At 44.4% G+C, this 19,204-nt stretch overlaps 1 protein-coding gene and 1 long non-coding RNA gene across 4 annotated transcripts in view; one reads left to right on the top strand and one right to left on the bottom strand.

Moving 5' to 3' along the window:
* Positions 1-19,204, bottom strand: part of PCDH15 (protocadherin related 15) — a 1,303,618-nt gene that overhangs the window by 46,741 nt on the left and 1,237,673 nt on the right. The window lies entirely within an intron of this gene.
* Positions 1-19,204, top strand: part of LOC109282401 (uncharacterized) — a 74,179-nt gene that overhangs the window by 53,562 nt on the left and 1,413 nt on the right. The gene's annotated exons all lie outside the window — the stretch shown is intronic.

Here is a 19,204-nt window from a genome sequence, read left to right as displayed (position 1 = left end):
AACTTTATGAAAGCTTATAGTATTTCCCTTGAAACAAGAAAAATGTATTCCTTATACATTTGGTGACTAGAAATGCCTGCAGCCTTTCAGGAGAACATAGTAAAAGAATGAGGAAAAGAACTTCAACAGCTAAAAAGTTGTTGTAAAAAGAGTAAATACATGTGCTGTTTCATTATGGATTTCATGTTACGGGTATTTCTAGGCATTAATTTATTCAACCCCTTCCAACAGCTCTAGAATTAGTTTTAGAAATGATAACATCTGACTGTATGTGTAAATTGTTCTGCAACAGCCTCCTATTGCAGTGCTTGTATTATTAGCTGATCTGTTAGAGGAAACTATAAGCAAGAAGAGAGGTTGGGTGTGTTCCAAATGGACATGGAAAGATTTTTCAAACAAAACTGATGATACAGTAGAAGAAGTTTAAAATAAAAGAGCAAATAAAACCAGGAGTCTAGATATACACTGGCATATGTTGTCCCAGAAATATAGGGAAAAAAAAAAAACAGTTTAAAAGGGATATTGTACCGTTAGTTTGCAACTTAATTAATTTAACTCATTTTCAGAATTACCTGGTAGTAACTCATACATTGCAGGCCATGATTCCTTTCTTAATTGTTTATGGCCTGTAACACCTCTCTATAGAAGATCCAAAGCCCATTGATGGGACCTTGCCAGCTTCCCTCAATAGAAGAAGTAAAAGGTTTAAGAAAAGGGGTTCTCTCTTCACTGTATCAGACTTTAGGAATCCCAGACTCTTCCCTGACTTCTTCAGGGGATGCCTTCTGCTATGTGCATGTCAATTCTCATTTGCCACTTGCTAACTTCAACAACTTTATGTTCTAGCCTACTCCACCTAGGACTAATGTTAATGAGGGGAAAACAGCCTTTACCCACAATTCCACCTTTTCAGAGATGGTCTTCCCCTTTCAACCTATCTTCCAGCCCCTAAAGTGTGCGCGATGCAGTGGGTGCAGAGGGAGCTTACCACTATCCTGTTTGCTTTCCAATCAAGACAAAGTCCTTCCCTTCCCCACCCCACCCCACCCACACACTTGCTGCTGTCAGGTGTTATATACAAGACTCCTCCCTGTTTCTCTTTGTGAGATTTTCAAGATGCCTTGGGATAGGAATCTTGAAAATTTTGTAGGATCACCAAACGCAAAGTCTTGTCAGATCCAACTTCTAAGCCCATGTCTACTCTCTGATCCATGCAGATAGAGCTGGTCAGACAGTGTAAAGACTTGCTCCAAAATCAACATAAAAATAGCAGGCATTGATATCCCTTCCTGTTGAGAACACTAGCAACTGATTGGCCTGAAATGAACAAGCACTTTTATTCATCACTAGAAGGTTAAACCTGTCTTGTTCCTGCCCATGACACATGCATAATTGGCAGTTGGAGCTGCAACCCTGCTGCACGCACCTAAGTCATGCTTTTATAGAGCAATTTTAGTCAGGATAAGTAAAAACTTGCATGTAAATATAAATACATCCACAATATTACAGGGCAAGTGACTAAAAGGAATAATATTTTTTTTTAGGACACGGACTAAAGATTCAGATAACGCATGGACTTTGCAAATGGAAATTACACATAATTTCTTGCTTCTGGTTTTATATTTCTTCCACAACCAACCATTTTGCCAAAAAAAAGGTTGTACTGGGCATATCCATTATCATTATAATTGTCATAAATCCTGATCTCCTAGTTCTACAAATCAGAGCAGATTCTTAAATGCAATTTTACTAATATTCCTGCCCAGGACACAATTTTATTTAATCTATTTTGTACCTATTGAAGCGGGGTGCGGGGCATTCTGATTAAAATTTGTGATGGTCACTGTTAGAAGAACTTGTTGTGTTATGTATGCATTCTTAGGAATTCATGGCAGCTGTTCAAACTTACCCAGAATTACAATCCTATAGTGAATGTCTTTTTTTAAAATGTTATTTGAATTGAAGAATAAACAACATAATAGCTTTTGACTATGACAAATACTTACATTACAGAAAACTGACTTTGACTGATGTTATAAGAAACTTAAACATTACATATGAATGACAATGGCAATTATATGTTTAGGATAAGGTAATTTATATGTGCAGAATATTATCGTGCTTTGGTAAAATATGCAAAGAAGCATGCATTAAAGGCTGCCAAGTAGCATTTAAAGGAAATACTATTGAAAGGTATGCAGTTTCCTAGAGAATTACTATAAAAGTAATTCAAGTATACATTTGGAACTAAAGCATGGCAGTAACCTAACAGTTTGCAATTTAGATTTAGCCAAAAATAACCATTTCATTCATAGGATTTTAGAAAGACATGTTTCTAAACAAGCAATACAAATGTATGTAATTAAAGGGTACTTACTAGTCAAAGTTACCATAAAATGTTATTTGGGCAAAATAAGCAGATTCTCAACAGATTGCTCTGTATGTATATTCAATAGGGCTGTGTGAAGCCTCAGTCACTGATTTCATTTGGCAGAGATTAAGCCCTGTTTGGTGGCTGAATCTCTGAATCCACATTGAATCAGGAGACCCCTTAATCTCTTTGAATTGAATTGAATTGGAACCCTCTGAATTGATTCGGAGAGATTCGATGATTTGGACAGCTTTAATGCTTTTTGTACATACCTCAAGGTACCAGGCAGCTGATGAATGCTGAGATGCTTGGGTGGATGGAGCATCTCACAGGAGCATGGGCGGTTCCCCAGTGCACTCAGCAGCAGACCCGGAAGTGGACCAGAAGCACTTCTGGTCCAGTTCCAGGTTCATCACTGAGCACGCAGCCCCCATTCCCCCCCCCCCCCCGATCCATTCGCCCCACCATCTCAGGTTTCACGAGCCATGCCTGGTAACTCGAGGTACGTAGAAAAAACATTTAAAGCTGTGTTTATGGCCAAATCAGCATCGAATCTTCAGATTTGGATTCAGCCAAACTGAATCAGGACAGTGATCCAAATCAACAAATTGAATCACTGTGCCCGATTTGGGCCGAATCCAAATCAAATCCAGCTCAATTTCCATAACATTCAGTTCTATCTTCTGACTTGGTGACAAAAATAATTCTCACTACTTTAACTATTGTATGGCCAATGCAGCTAATACAAGGTAAAATGGGTTTTCCTCTTTGTACTGCATCTTCATCAGAATTATTTGCCAAATTCCAATCAGTTACACCAGTGAAAAAGAAATGAAGACAAAAGAGTTCTAGTAGTGCAACTAATGATGTAATTTGACTTGGAAATATTTCACTGTGGGCATGCTTACAGGCAAACTTTGAAACTCATAACACCATTCCAAACCTAGAACTTGGATATAAGAATAAATTGAAACATAATGAATGTAGATGTTCATGATGTCATTTTTACATCATTACTCTTAGTTATATTTTAAAGGTTGATCAACTTTAAATGTAGCAAAATCCCTATCTCTGGAAAGATTTTAATCTCCATTGTGTTGTGTGACCCAGCCTTGGTAGAGCTCCTACTATGGGATGCCCATCTGGGGTGCAGATAGATGTGCAGCTCCCTGCTGTAATTCAGAATACTTCTGTTCTGAGTTACAAAGATCCCCTGGACAAAATAGAAGTTCACTGTTGGTTCTAGGGCAGAGGGGAATCTAGCTGCTGACTGCGAGCCTTCAGCTGGTTTTCTCTAGCAACAGACACTCCTCCCTGCCAGCCTGTCCCTCTTTTCAGAATGCAAGTGGGGAAAGGGAGCAGAGGAAGCCTGTTCTAGGGGTTCCACAGCTGGCACTAGAGGGCAGGGTAGGTAAATTGGAGCCTCACCTTGAGGGTTTCAATACACCCACCCTACCTACCAGCAGGGGCTGAAAAAACCTCAGACTAAACTCCCTCTATTCCTCCCCGAAGGCAGGCACACACTGCAGAAGACTATGCTTTGAAACATCTTCATCTGAGCCCTCATGCAATGAGGGTTCAGATTGTTACAGGATCAGGCCATTAAAGTGCTTTGCGTCCATGCACTTCTCTGCTCAGTCACAGCTGTAGAGCATTTTTGGGGACCAGATCAGGCAAGTGTCACTTCTGTTTGCACCCCTCATTGTTATGGTTGGAGTTGTAGTGCATTGCTTGGTTTCTTATAAGCTTCCTTTATTCTAAGGAGGTTCTTCCTTGGCTTTCCTAGTGTACTTTGACTCATGATTCTGCTATCTTTTCAAGGAAATGAGTCCTGCTGCCCCATCTATCTTTGATTTTCAGATTGACTCCAGACTTCTCAACAGCTAAAGGATTTCATAGATTCCATAGACATTAGGGCTGGAAGGGACCTCGGAAGATCATCGAGTCCAGCCCCCTGCCCAAAGGGCAGGAAGTCCGCTGGGGTCATAGGATCCCAGCAAGATAAGCATCCAGTTTCATCTTGAACGGTTCAATGAAGGCGCTTGAACCACCTCCGGTGGCAGGCTGTTCCAGACCTTGGGGGCTCGGACAGTAAAGAAATTCTTCCTTATGTCCAGCCTGAAACGATCTTGAAGCAGTTTGTGACCATTCGACCTCGTCATCCCTTGGGGCGCTCTGGTGAACAAATGTTCCCCCAGATACTGGTGGTCACCCCTGATAAACTTGTAGGTGGCCATCAGATCACCCCTGAGCCTGCGCTTTTTCAGGCTAAAGAGCCCCAGGGCTCTCAGCCTGTCATTGTAGGGTCTGCTTCCCTGACCTCTGATCATGCGCGTGGCTCTTCTCTGGACTCTCTCAAGCTTCTCCACATCCTTTTTGAATTGTGGAGCCCAAAACTGGACACAGTACTCCAGCTGCGGCCTCACTAAGGCCGAGTACAGGGGGAGAATGACGTCCCGGGATTTGCTTGAGAAGCATCTATGGATGCAAGCCAGCGTTTTGGTCACTTTACTAGCCGCCGCATCGCATTGCAGGCTCATGTTCATCTTGTGGTCAATGATGACCCCCAAGTCTCTTTCTTCCATAGTGCTAGCCAACATAGCACTGCCAAGCCTATAAGGATGCTGCGGGTTTTTTTTCCAAATGTGGAGAACCTTGCATTTATCGGCATTGAACATCGTCAGATTCTTGTCCGCCCACTTGCTGAGCCTGTCCAGGTCAGCCTGGATCACCCGCCTGTCTTCTGGTGTGGATGCTTTTCCCCAAAGTTTGGTGTCATCGGCGAACTTGGCCAGTCCGCTTCTGACTCCAGTGTCCACATCATTAATGAAGATGTTGAACAGTATGGGTCCAAGGACAGAGCCCTGGGGGACCCCACTGGTCACAGGACACCACGATGAGTGACTTCCATCAATTACTACCCTCTGGGTCTGACCCCGGAGCCAATTTTCCAGCCAGTGGATCGTGGAGGACCCAAGGCAACAATTGGCCAGTTTCTCTAAGAGGCGATCATGGGACACCAGATCGAAGGCTTTTTTGAAGTCAAGATATATGACATCAATCTCTTCTCCCTTGTCCAGGTGATAGGTCACCTGGTCGTAGAAGGAAATGAGATTGGTCAAGCAAGACCTACCCGCAACAAACGCGTGCTGGCTATCCCTTAAGATGTTGATGTCGGCCAGTCCATTAAGGATGGCCTCTTTAATAAACTTTTCTAAGATCTTCCCCGGGATAGAAGTCAGGCTGATGGGCCTATAGTTAGCCAGATCCACTTTCCTCCCTTTCTTGAAGATGGGCACCACATTGGCCTTCTTCCAGTCTTTGGGCACTACACCAGAGCGCCAAGAGTTTTCAAAGATCCGTGCTAGAGGCTGGGCTATGATGCTCGCCAGCTCCTTGAGTACCCTGGGGTGAAGATTGTCAGGGCCAGCTGACTTGAAGGTATCCAGCTTCTCAAGATGTTCCTTCACAAAGTCAGCATTAATGGAGGGTAGGGGATCACCCTCACCCGGACTTCCCGGCCCTGTAGCGGGCATGGGCGTCCCATGGGGCTGATGAAAGACTGATGCAAAGTACCTATTTAATAGGTTGGCTTTTTCCTGGGTGTTAGTTGTCAGTTGCCCCATCTGGTTCAGCAGGGGTCCAATGTTGCCCCTGCTTTTCCTCCGGCTCCCCACATATCTGAAAAAGGACTTTTTATTGTCCTTGATGCTCAAAGCTAGCTGGAGTTCAGTTGCAGCCTTGGCTTTCCTGGTCTTCTCCCTACAGGACTGGACCAGTGCAGAATAATCCTCCTTGGAGGTGACTCCCATCCTCCATCCTTTGTAGGCCTTTCTTCTTAGCCTCAGGAGGTCTGCTAGGTCCCTGGAGAGCCAGGGGGGGCTGCTGTGCCCTCTTGCTGCCTTTCCTCCGAGATGGAATAGACTTAGTTTGTGCATGGAGGATCGCTCCCTTGAGGAGCAACCACTCTTCTTGAACTCCCCTCTCCCTGTGGTCACGGTCCCTTAGGGCCTCACTGACAACCCTCCTGAGCTTGTCAAAGTCAGCTTTCCTGAAGTCAAGGACTTGCGTGTTGCTGACCAACTTGCCAGCTTTTCGGCGGATGGTGAAGGTGATCAGCTCGTGGTCGCTGTCACCCAGCTTCCCATCGATCACTAGGTCGCTGACTAGGTCATCCCCAGTAGCCAGTACCAGGTCGAGCAGCGCTTTACCTCTCTTTGGCCCATAGACTTCTTGAGTCAGGTAGAGGACATCCACGCACGAGAGGAAGCTCTGCGACCGCTCAGATTTTGCTGAGCAATCCTCCAACGAGATGTCTGGGTAATTGAAGTCACCCATGACAACCATGGTCCTGGAGCAAGCTGCCTCAGCCAGTGCCTGGGCAAACTCCTGGTCAAGCTCAGGACTTTGAGTGGGAGGTCTGTAATAGACTCCCACCATTGTGTCCCCTGTGCCGTGTTCCCCATGGATTTTAACCCAGAGGGTCTCCAGCTGTCCACCCTGGTCACCAATATCGGCTTGCAGGGACGTGTAGCTTTCCTTAACATAGAGAGCTACACCCCCGCCCCTTTTCTCTACACAATCCCTCCTGTACAGGGTATAGCCATCTATACCCGTGGTCCAGTCATGGGTGGAGTCCCATCAGGTCTCCGTTATCCCTATGACATCATAATTGTTTGCACTGAGCAGGAGGATGAGCTCCTCCTGCTTATTCCCCAGCTCCTGGCATTAGTGTACAGGCAGGCAAGTGCCCCCTGGGGGGCTCCACAGATTTTACCAGGGCTTGGGCAGGGGTGGGCTCCCTGAAGTGCCGTGATCTGCTGGCTTTGCAAGGATTGCTCAGCGGGCCAGCAGTGGCGGTAGTCCCCCCATCCCCCAGCGGGCTTAGTTTAAAGCCCGGTGGAGTAGGTCAGCCAGTCTGGCTGAGAAGAGCCTCCTCCCTAGGGGAGAGAGGCGGAGGCCATCTCTTCCCAGCAGCTCGCTGCCTCTCTCGCCAAAGGATACTCTTTTCTAAACTTTATTCTTACAGACACTTCTGAGTTTACAATTCACCTCCTCATCTGATATTAACAGCAGATGCATGGAATGTGAAAAGGTTCCTAAACCTAATCATTTCTTACTTTAGCTAGCACAGGAAATTATCAGGTTTAGCCAAAACAGTAAAAACACTTGCATGTGTTTTCTCACCACTCTTAAGCGTTCTCTGGGCTTTGGTCAGAGTCCAGAATCCTTCTCCTGCATATGGCTTTTCCTCCAAATGGACCCTCTCACTTTCTTCTTCCTTAGGTGCTCTTGCAGTTAAACTCAGATCTCTTCACAAACACATTTTCCTGCGACTTAAAATCCCCGTGTGTCCATACAGGTGTCTTGGGCTCTGAGGTGTCTTTAAGACCTATTATTAATATATGATTTCTTTGTCCTGTTTTTCAGGAAATTCTACTGCTCCAAGCCCCCTTCCTATACATATACATGGATGCACTGATTTTTCTAGGCCCAAGCTATCCATTTCCTCCAAATTACTCCATCTTGAATGGGAGTCACAAAGATTTCATGACCCACTGGCAGATCTTTCTGTTGTTATGCTGACACATACAAACAAAATGAGAAACTGATAAATTTTGATAGTAAAGAAAGATTTTTGTTACTCTAACGCAAGGGTGGTCAACTGGGCATCTTTGTACCTCTGGGAATCCCAGGGGGTATGCACAGGGAGGCAGGAATGGAGTGCTGCCACCCCAACCTGCCACCTCATAGGAACAGGAGTACAGCCGGGGCAGGATGAGGGCAGCGATACCCTTCTGTGGGCCAAACAGGCACTGTCTGGCCAGCCAGACATTGGGGGAGAAGTTTGCATGCAGTGGCTGCTGCTGCTGCCGCTGCCATTCACCACCCCATGCTTCTGCTCCATGTGCAGCTGTCACCCCCCCCCCCCGATCCATGATTGGCTGCCACTACCCCCCGCCCCTCCCATGACTGGCTGCCAGGGATACACTACTCAAAACTGGTTGAAAACCCCTGCTCTAGCATTTTATAGCCTGCTATCTTGGTATAATTATTGGAGGATAAAAAACGAATTATTAAATGGTTTTTTGTTTATTTTTTACTGCTGTGCAATAACTATAGCACTATGGAGTATAATCTGCAGGTGCTGAATATCCTTGAAAAACTGCCATTTATGCAGATGCATATTCTTAAACACTAATTTTGGCTTGGCTGTTTTTTAAATAAAAAAGCATAGGTGAACTTAGTGACCATTCATATTAGAGAGCAGAACTGAAATTCCCAAACAGCATGTAAGATTTCCCATACAGTTCTGCCAATTCATCTCAACACTGATTTTCAAGCTCCCTGGTTTCCATCCATGCATCTCTGAAGAGACTGACAACTCTGGTTGATTCAATAAAACAAGGATTGTGTTACGACACTGCTAGATGTCTAGACAAGTAGACCAATTCTGCTAGTGTCACCTGGGGTGTCTGAATCCCATTTTTGCATCCACCCTGACAATAGGACTAGCCCCTGGTGAAACTTCCAGGAGGGGTGGATCCAGGATTTGGCAAAAGTGTATACAGAAGCACCAATCTGTGCCATAAGAGTGGCTGCACCTCTCCTCCCAGACTCCTCCCTCTTCCCCACCCACTGGTGCAGACAGACCAGGCTGCAGGAACCTCCAGGGATTCTTAAAGTCCACAGAGCAGGTAAGAATCTCCCTTCCCTATTCCTCTGCTCACCAGTGCTGCTTTCCCCAGAGTTGTTCTGGGGGCAGGGGAAGCTACAATCCTGCTCACTCCAGTCAGACTGCTCAGGAGCTGGGCTCAGCTGGGACATTGACAGAGAAAGCAGCAGTGGTGATGGGTAAGGGGGTGGGGTCCCCCACCCTAGCCTTAGGATACAATTAATTTTATATAGACTATTGTAGAAGTTTGGTGCTGGGAAGTGGAGCAACATTAACTGGCTGAATTATATTATATTAAATATCAATAATGGTCACATTTGCAATGTCAGTGCAAATAAGAAAGAAAATAATCCCTTTCCTAAAATAAGGTTTGTGCATGGAAGATTGTTTTTATTATTATACCCTGGATGCTAACGCATCTGAGACAACAAAAGCAGAACTTAATCAATTTATTATCTGTATTAACAAAATTATGGGACATGACAGCCGTGTAGTTAAGGTGCCTTACTACAGCTTCTTCAGATATGAATTCAAGCCCTGATCTAGATTCCAGTCAAAGAACCCCCAAATTGAACCTGATATAAATGGATACTTAGTAATTTTGGCTGCAGAGCCATGGGTGGCCAGGGCTGATACTAATTCCATCACTCCCCAGTATGTCATTGGCTTAAAAAATTGGCATGGTTTAGCCAGGTAAGGACAAACGTTTATCAGGCTCACACAGAAATGTAGTTAGGGGTGGGTGAGCAGCAAAACAGCCTTGGGCATTGATTTGGAGGGCTCCAAAACTGAGAGCTACCACCACTATCCAGGGTGCAAAAACTTCTGATGCCTCTCGGGTCAGGTGTCTCTCTGACTGTAACTTAATTAACAAAATATCTTTATGCTGTTTATAAAAAAAATCAATATGCACCAGATACCTCTATGGTATGATATAGGGGTACCTGAATCCCTATGAAGATAGTTTGGATAAAACAAAGTAAACTGGCTTTCTTATACCTTACTAAATTTTTTCTTTCCTTTGTTGTGTGTGTTTCTGCTCTCCAGGAGACCTGCTGTTGTGCTGACTGTGCTAGGTTTTTATTGCAATATTTTATTTCTGTAGCCAGGAAAGGAACATTTTACTACCTTTACCCAAAGAGAAATACACAGCAAACAAGCTTATCCTTAGTCCTTAGCAAGAAAGTCTTCTCTTACTGCTTTTGTAAGCGATTTTAAAATATAACTCAAAAAGTTTTTAGGTGCATCCAAAATATGCAGACAGGAGAACATTGTATTACAGAGATAAAGCTCTTTCAAGGAACTGAAAAGAAGGGACATTACAATAATGATTTCTATTATTATATATTAGGTCTAGGACTGATTAGTCAAGGTCAACCCCCAGGTTAACTGTTTCTATCTAGCTAGGAGCTGCTTCTGAAACTTAGAGACAATAAAAGGCAGATTGGAAAGCGGAAAATAGGAATATTAAAATTGGGAAAGTGAATGAACAGGAGCATAACTGATTAAGATGTGCTTTTTCCTTTCTGTACCTGACACTGCTGATGGCATAGAAAGATTAGAATAACATAGTAGTCATTAGGACCAGTGGATGTGTCCTCATTCAACTATGGAGGACATGCCGTACTGTTTGTATTCTATGGTATCTGAGGAATTAGTAAATGAATTATATTAGATGAACAATTATTACAAGAAAAATTAGGAAGACAAGTTTGATAAAGAAAGACTTATCTGAGGTAGGACACCAAACTGAAGTAATCGTGGGAGACTGATGAACTAAAAGTTATTTCCTATTAGAGTTAGGAAAGAGCATACAAACCCCATAAATGTAGGGCAAAACAAACATTTGATTGTTCCATTGAGACCTTTAGTAATATTTATTGATTAAGTTTATTCTAAGAGAGTCTAAAATACCTGCTATGATGCTAACCTCCCATGGTACAAAGAGAAAGCAGAAGGCAATCCAAAGCCTGAAGAGTTTACACTCTTAATAGACAAGGTAGACAGAGTGTGGTGGAAAGATATCACACAGAGCCAGAGTGAACAATAGCATGGCAACAAATATCATGTTAGCATTATTTTTTGTTGGGGGGTTACTTAGGAAAGGATTAGCTAAAAAGAAAGAAAAGTGAAGGGGCAGAGCAGTGTCAGAAGCAAAGAGACTGTAAGGAAGGAGATGGTTGTATGAACAATCAGCACATTCAAAAGTTGAATGTTCTCTGAATCCCTGCTTTTATGGCTTCTGCAATTACTCTTCTTGCTTGAATTCCACAATTCCTGTTTACAATTCCACTCCCCATCACCCCACCCATATGGACCAGATGGGAAGGAAAAACTATGACTTTATGTTGAAGGCTTTTTTAAAATTGGTGATACTGATAAAAAGTAGAATTACTGTGCTAATGGTTAGCAGTGGTTAATGAAGGCTCAGGGGAAAAAAAGATTTTTTTTCTGTAGTTCTAGTAATAAGATAGCAGCAATCATGTATCAAGAACAAAAAGAAGAGAGTTACCCTAATAAGGGAGTGAGGGGGTTAAGTGATTTACAGAGCTCTGATAAACACTACTACACATTGCAACTGAAACCTACAGAATATACATACTCTTTTTGCAATGATTCATGAAAGGAAAAAAATGCTTATTACTTCAGGACTTAATGTTTATTATGGTAAAAAGTGTTTTTAGCAGCATGGTATTTCCAGGTATATTTATTTAAAATGCCCAACAAACACTCCCCCCCCCCCCCCCAATCACCACCATGACCACTTTTGTCACCCCACAGCATGCCCACCCCCACCAGGAAAGAACTCCTGTCCTGTCATTGTTGCTCCCCCCTTGCTGCTCCAGTGGCCAGCCAGCTGGGGGCATAGCCAAACACCGCAGGCTGGGTGGATCTGGCCTGCAGAGGATCCCTCAGTCTCTCAGCAGGGGAGAAATGGCTGCTCAGCATGTGAGGAAAAGCCCCTCCCCATCCCTCTGCCATTGCTTCCAGGTGCAGCCACCCGGAGCCGGCACCAGGCTGCCCTGTCTCCACCCTGTGTCTGCGGTGCCAGCAGAGCAGATACAGGGCAGCCTGGTGTGGGCTCGGAGCAGCTGCAGCAGATGCCAGCAGCAGGAGGGGGAGGGGCTGCTTTCCCCTGCACTGAGCAGCTGTTTCTCCCCTGCCACTGCTGCTCATCCTGGACAGGCCAGCCTGGAGCCAGTGCAGGGTGTGCAGGGTCAGGGCTGCATGCACTGGTCCCTGCCTGTACAGCGGAGCTGAGGTCAGTGGCAGCAGCAAAGGAGCTTCTGCATCTGGGATGCTGAGAAAGGCATTCCCGTTGTGGAGCAGCCCCAGCGCCTCTGCATGCCCAGTGAGTGGTGCCTCAGCCCAGAAAGACTGAGGGACCTGCCAGGGGCCAGACAAAGCCCCTCCGAAGGCCAGATCCATCGAGCCTACAGCATGTGGCCATGCCCCCGGCCAGCCAGCTCCTGGAGCAGTGATGGGGGGAGTAACCGTAATAGGGAAGAAGCCCTTCCTGGTGAGGAAGCCCCTTCCTGGTGAGGAAAGCAGCTGCAGTGGTGGCACTGAGAGGGGCTTTGGGCCCCTCTGAACCCCAGTGCTGCCACATGCAGCCCGCCACAGTTCTGCCTGCCCTGCAGTGGGGCACCTCATTGGGAAGGGGCTAGTGCTGCTGGATGTTATGTCAGGCTGCTGCCCCCACCAAGGGCCTTTCCCCCTCCCACTGCAGTGGCCTGACAGAGGCACAGCCAGCCCATAGGTCTCCTGGGTAGGGGGAGAGGGGCAGGGATAGGGTTATTTCCCTTCCCTCCATTGTCCTGTGGAGGGGACAATAGGGGCCTCTTCCACCGCAGGGAGCAAGCTGCCAGTAGGAGTGGAGGGATGACTAACCCCCCTCCCTGCCCCCTCTGCCTCAAGAGTCATGGTGCCATGCCTGGTACTGCACCAGCAGAGGGGAGCAACTGGCAGACCTAGCTCGGGTCACTGCTGGTGGGACAGGGAGAGGGGAATTAAACACCTCCCTGGCCAGGTCAGCCTGGACTGGCCATGCCCCTCCCCCCAGAGCTTCCCTATAGCTCAGGACATGCTCTAGTCCCCCAGCTCCTGGCTTAAGCAGCTGCAGGTATGTACCCGCATGTCTGTTCTGTTACAAACTGGTACACTCTCTGCTGGTTGAATCCCACTAACATGCGAAGCTTGAAGCAATTCAGGCTTCGGCTTTTTTAATGTCTGTCCCTAGCCTTACAGCTAAGATATTATCCAGAAGGATGTTGCCATTGTTTATAGATGCATGAAGAATGAACGGATTGTTTTGTATTTTCAGTATGTATAGTGTGCTGAAGGATGACTGAAAAGGAAAGATATCACTAAGAATATGACATTTCTTATATGCGAACTAGATTTTTTTATGCAGCAAAATAGGGCAGAGGGTCCTATGAGAAAAGGCAGGAGTCATTTATAAATGTCAGGCAGACTATTGTGGTCAGAATGTTGGAGTTTTATGTTCTGAAATGCTTATTCAATATATTTTCCACATTCAGGTTCATAGTATGTTTTTATACTTGGAGTTCCTAATACACTTGTTCACATTTATGTTCTTTTAAAAATTTAAGCATGTCATCCTTTAAGTCTGGAACGGTTCTGGACATTTCCTATTACACAACAGATAGATAATCTTAAAGACTCTGATCGGTCATAGTCTTAACATCTGGCATTAAAAAAACAGCAATTTGGGCTTGTGACAGGAAACCACAATAATATACACAGGGCCTCTAGTCAGATACAGAAGAAAGCAGCCAGACTTGTGCATTGATGCTGAATCCAGAAATAAGCATTGCCTCCATTTGGGAGGGAAGGGGTTGCCTACAAAGCTATGTTTGGGGAGGTTATGGAGAGGTTAGATCACATTAAAAATCGCCACCCTATCTCACTTAGTTCACCCAGGTGCAAACTTAGATTCCTAGTTAGATGGACCTAAGTGCAAAGTACAGAAATTCCAGGAAGGTTAGATTGGTCTAAAATGGCTGATCCAATCTAGGTTAACCCTACCTCTAAGGTAGTCTAACTTGATTGGGTTGGCCATATTTAGAACAATATAACTGTCCTCAACTTCTGTATGGTACTTAGAGCAGCCTCAGGCCTGGAAAAGCCCACCTGGTGGCATCAGCCCCAGGAGTATGCTTTTCCTAACTCCACCCCCCTCCCCAGCTATATGCAGCCCCCACCTAGCCCTTGTCCCACACCCAGAAGGACTACCTCCCCTGCCCCAGACCAGCCAGCCACCCCCCATCCCACAAGCTGCTCCTGATGTCAGTTTTATCAGCATTCGCCAATGCCTGGAGCCAAGGAATTAAGTCCCAGTGGGGAGAGGAGTGGGGAGGACAGGGACTAGATTTGTTAGGGGAGACGTGTTTTTCATTTGGGGGTGGGGGGACAGGGGGCTAAAATTATCCCCTGGTCCAGGGAGATGGAGGAGAGAACACCCCTCTATTTCCCTAAGCCCCTCCACAGACCTCAAGAGACCCCATGATTCCACCAAACCTTCCCAGACCTCACCAACCTCCCTACAGAGCCTGTTTGCCTCCCTGATCCCCGCCACAGACCCCACCTGTCCCCCAATCACCCCCACAGATGCTACCTTTCCCCTGATCCCCTGGTCCTTCCTGTGGACTCTGCCTGCCCCTGCTGATCCTCCTTATCCTTCCCACAGATCCTGCTTACCCCCAATTTTCCCACAGATCCCAGCTGCCCCACATTCTCCCCCCCCAGAGTTTGTTTGCCCCCCCACTCTCCCCCACTAGCCCCTACCGTGCCAAATTAATTTAGACTGGGTTGCAATTTTTAACACACCACAGGGTCAGGTCGATGTAAATGATCAAGATGAAATCCCTAATGGATACAGTAGCTGAAGGAAGGGCACAAAAGCTGCAAGATCTATGTGTTGAGTGGGAGCATGAGGTAGCTGTGACCCACAACACACCCTAATGGTTGTCAATTTCTATATGAAGGCATATTAAAGACTCACTTTAAGGACTCTTTAATATACCCGAATACCTTTATGGAAGTTATACTGGTAAAAGAAATTATATTAACACAGGCAACCTACTTGTAAAACCATGCTGAAAACCTCTATCAAAACAGGAAAACTACCTATATCTTTCTGATACAGACACTTCAAAAGTTTCAGGGTTTCCATATTTACATGAAATAGGGCTGCTACCCACTTGTTTTTGCAACCCTCTTTTCCTATGCAATCCCCCTGTGTTACCACCTGGATGCCTTCTAGTGTGGAGAAAAAACAAGTTGTTACCCCACCATTCTCGAGTCTGATGAAGATACTATTATTTTTAGCAAATGAAAAGTAGTGCAGCTGCAATGCTAGACTGTCTGTAGAAATGAGAAGGCAAGCATCAGAAAAACAGTACATCTCTTCTACATGAAAGTTTGCCGTATAGAACTGTGCACCTATGTACTGCCAACTGTTTGGACATTTTCCCTGGATGACTCAAAGAGCATGCAAAATATAGGTAATTTTTATTGCAAAATTGAGTCAAAATGTACTGCCTGTGTGATGTTGGCTCAGTTAATCAAAAATTTAGAACACGTATCAACTAGCAATTTGCATCTACTAACCCAGCCAGTATTCAAATATATAGTATAAAATTTATCACAAATTTTCCCATCAACCTAATAATAAGAAAGTGAAACATTCTGTCAGTTTTTGTAAATTTTGATGAGCTGAAAACCAAGCACATATTGAGTAGAAAAATTATTATTTCAATATTTCACCAAGCTTAAATTTTTCACTCACTCTACATATTGTTTGGTTTTCTATTTTAGGCCTGTAAAATAGAGGCTAATTGTCAAGAGAATTGTTTTACATGATAATTCCAATAATTTTTGGTTGCAGGTAATGTAAGAACATCTTCACCCACAGTAGTCTGGCATATCTATTTCTAAGTGGATATGTCTACATAAGACGCTACATTGCTGTAGCAATTGCGCTATGGTGATGTAGTGTTGGCGGGCACAAACTGCGATGCCATAGCTATGTCGCTGTAACAACATGCTCCCTTGCTAGAGCATGTTGTTATGGTAGTATAGCAGCTAAAAATAATTGTGCATGGTGCAGTATGTGCTGTTACTGTGCCATCATTATGTACTTCCAAAAGGAATTACTAAATGACAGTGCAGTAACAGTGGTGCTGTCGGGGCACGTGTAGACACACCCACTGTAAACAAAAAAGTAAAATGACAGGTGAGTGATGAAAAATAAAATACATATCCATGTGTGACTGAGATTGAGGCTGGTTATTTTATACAAATTGGTATGCACATCCTTTTAAAGAATCTACAGTATTTATAAAGCAACAAACTGCATATATTAAATAAACTAGAAAACAGACTTTAATATTGCTAACTGTGTCTATAAGACACAGATATATTTTCTTTTAGAAACAAATATATACTGATTTCTCCAGTAAGTATAACCCTATTTTTTCTGTCATCATTGATGGAGTAAGCCCAGGCAAATAGCCTTAATTGAAGAGGGTGAATACAATGGGGAATTCAACACTGATGTGTAGACTAAAGGATATGAAAAGCTGGTTGATGAAATTGAAGTAGTCAGGGGAAGTCTGTAGTGCTTATTGAATGACTTTAGAGGATCATGACACTATCACAAATGTCAGCTAAAGGTACTTTACTTATCTCTTGGAGAAGCCAACACTACAATACAAAATAGAAAGAATAAAAAATTTAAATCTCTCCCTGTATAGAATGCCTCCTTTATTCAAGCTGCTTATCAAAGTACATCTTGAATCAACATCTCATATTTGAGACTAACAGTATATATTTCTTTATAGGCTGTGAGCACTTTATGTTTCTTTACCATGGAAATCATTATTATTATCATAATTACTAAGTATCCTATTTTCATACCTTTTAGTTTTAACATTTACATTTAACTTTATTGCAAAAAGGAGCTGAAGCAACTTCTGTGGTGAATAATTTATAAAGTAAACATCCTTTTTTTCATTTATGATTTATATACATTTTCTCATTTTTTAAATTGTTCAAACCCCCCCCCACAAAAAAAAAAACCAAAACCACTTTAGAAAAAAAATTAAAAAATATTTGCTCTGATTGGGTTTCTATGGTACTAGTTGATCAACATCACCTGATAATATTTCTCAGTTTTGACTTGGTGATTATAAGCAAGAGGAGGAAAATCCAAGCAATTTTATGATGGTCACACAAATATACTTCCAACTGTAATTTTCTGCTGAATAGTTCTTAAGATCTGCAACTTCTACAATTTTTTTAGTGAGGTCCCAGCTGTGCCTTGTAAAAATATGTTTAATAAAATGAGTAATTTGGATTGAAAAAAAATCCATTTCTTCAGAAGTTTTTCATAACACATTTTTCCAAAATCAGTGTGAATATCCTGTCCAAACTATGGCCTGTGGCTAGATTCAGCCCACCAAGGAATGTTATCCAGCCCACTGAGCCAGTGGGAATTGGTGGCAACATGCAGTGGTTGGGGAAATGGCAGCAGCAGCTAACTTTGGATCATGCTCTCTTCCCTCAATACACCACTGCTAAAATGTTGCTGACCCTTTATGCATAAAATTAAAAATATGGTGGTTATGTTTGCATTATTTCACTTTTCTGGCAGATATCGTTACTGAAATCAAAATATTTTTTAAAGTGCAAACATTTTCTAAAGTCTTCTTTAAGGTTCAAAACCTGACTCCATATTTTATCATTATACCTATTCTAAGGGTGTGTCTACATGAGATGCTTAACTGTGCGCTAGCGTAGTTTACTGAGAAGTAAGCATGTGAGTCTACACGTGCACATGCTTACTACACAGTAAACCTCACTAACTGTAAATAAATATGCTACCTGAAAATGCAAGTAGCAAATTTATTTTTGATTAGTAATAGCACAGTAGCACTTGTGTAGATGACTGACCAGGAGCAAATCTGCTCCTGGGCAGCCATCCACCAGGGGATGAGAGATTTCTCCCTGCCCCTGGGAACTGCCCGCTGCTGGGGTGGGCTCTGTCCTCCTGCCCTAGCAGCTGAGACCTCCAAGTCCCCTTCTCCCCCTGCGATCAGGGAACAGGGTCTGAGAGATCCTTATCTGCCATTGCACTAAGGGGTGGGGGGGCTGGGAGATCCTTATCTGCCAGCAGCAGCTCCATGGTTGTGGAGCTGGCACTGGGAGATAAAGGTGTCCCAGTGCTGGCCCTGTGGTGTTGGTGCTGGGAGCTCCCTTCTGGTAGGGGCAGGGAACAGGCTGGGGAACTTCTTCCTCACTCATCTCTGTGAGCACAGAGCTGAACAGTGAACGAGCTCTCCTGGCTGTTCCCTGCCCAGTTCCATGCTCATCCTGATCGAGTGATCAAGGCATGGGGCTGCCCCCCCCCAACCCCAACCTGGTGCGGCTGCTAGCAAACAGTGAGCTAGCTGTTAGCTGCCCCAGCTGTGCATCGTGGTAGAGGGCTGGGACCTGCCCCTCCCCTGCAGCTCTTTTCAAGTGCCCCAACCCTGACTGGGGAGCCAGGGCCAGTCTCTCCCTGCTGCCAGGGCAGGGGGACATTATCCCAACCCTGGCAGCAGGCAGCCCCTGGGGGCAGGTTGTAATGTCCTAGCCTCAGCCAGGAGACAGCTGGTGCTGGGACATTACAGCTCAGGAAGCAGGAGCAGTTTTCCACCATTAGCAGCAAATCTGCTCTCGCTTCCCTGCATGCATAAGTGCCTGCCCAGGAGCATTTACTTGCTAGTAGTTTACTTGTGAGTAAACTGATCCCGGATCAAATGCATGTGTAGATGCTCCCTAATGCATCAATTCTAGGTATAATCTGGATTATATAGGTGAAATTCTCACAAATCCTCCTGACCATTGTTGACATGCAAAAAGGGAGGAACAGCATAAAGGTTATCTGACAACTTCAGATCTGGCTAGGCAGAATTTTCCCAGCAGAAAAACTGAGGAAGATAGCTGTAATCTGTTTTTTAAGTACCCCCTCACTAATCCCAATGAAGAAACATACCTAGAATTGGCAGCAAAATGTCAGAGTTAAGACCTGCAGAAAATAGCAGTTTCTGAGGTTTGGAGCACTGCTGCTGCTCACTGGCAGCTGTGAAAAG

The sequence above is a fragment of the Alligator mississippiensis genome, chromosome 6 (assembly GCF_030867095.1).
Source record: "Alligator mississippiensis isolate rAllMis1 chromosome 6, rAllMis1, whole genome shotgun sequence".
NCBI classification, from domain to species: Eukaryota; Metazoa; Chordata; order Crocodylia; family Alligatoridae; genus Alligator; species Alligator mississippiensis.
This window is presented reverse-complemented; position numbering and strand designations above follow the sequence as displayed.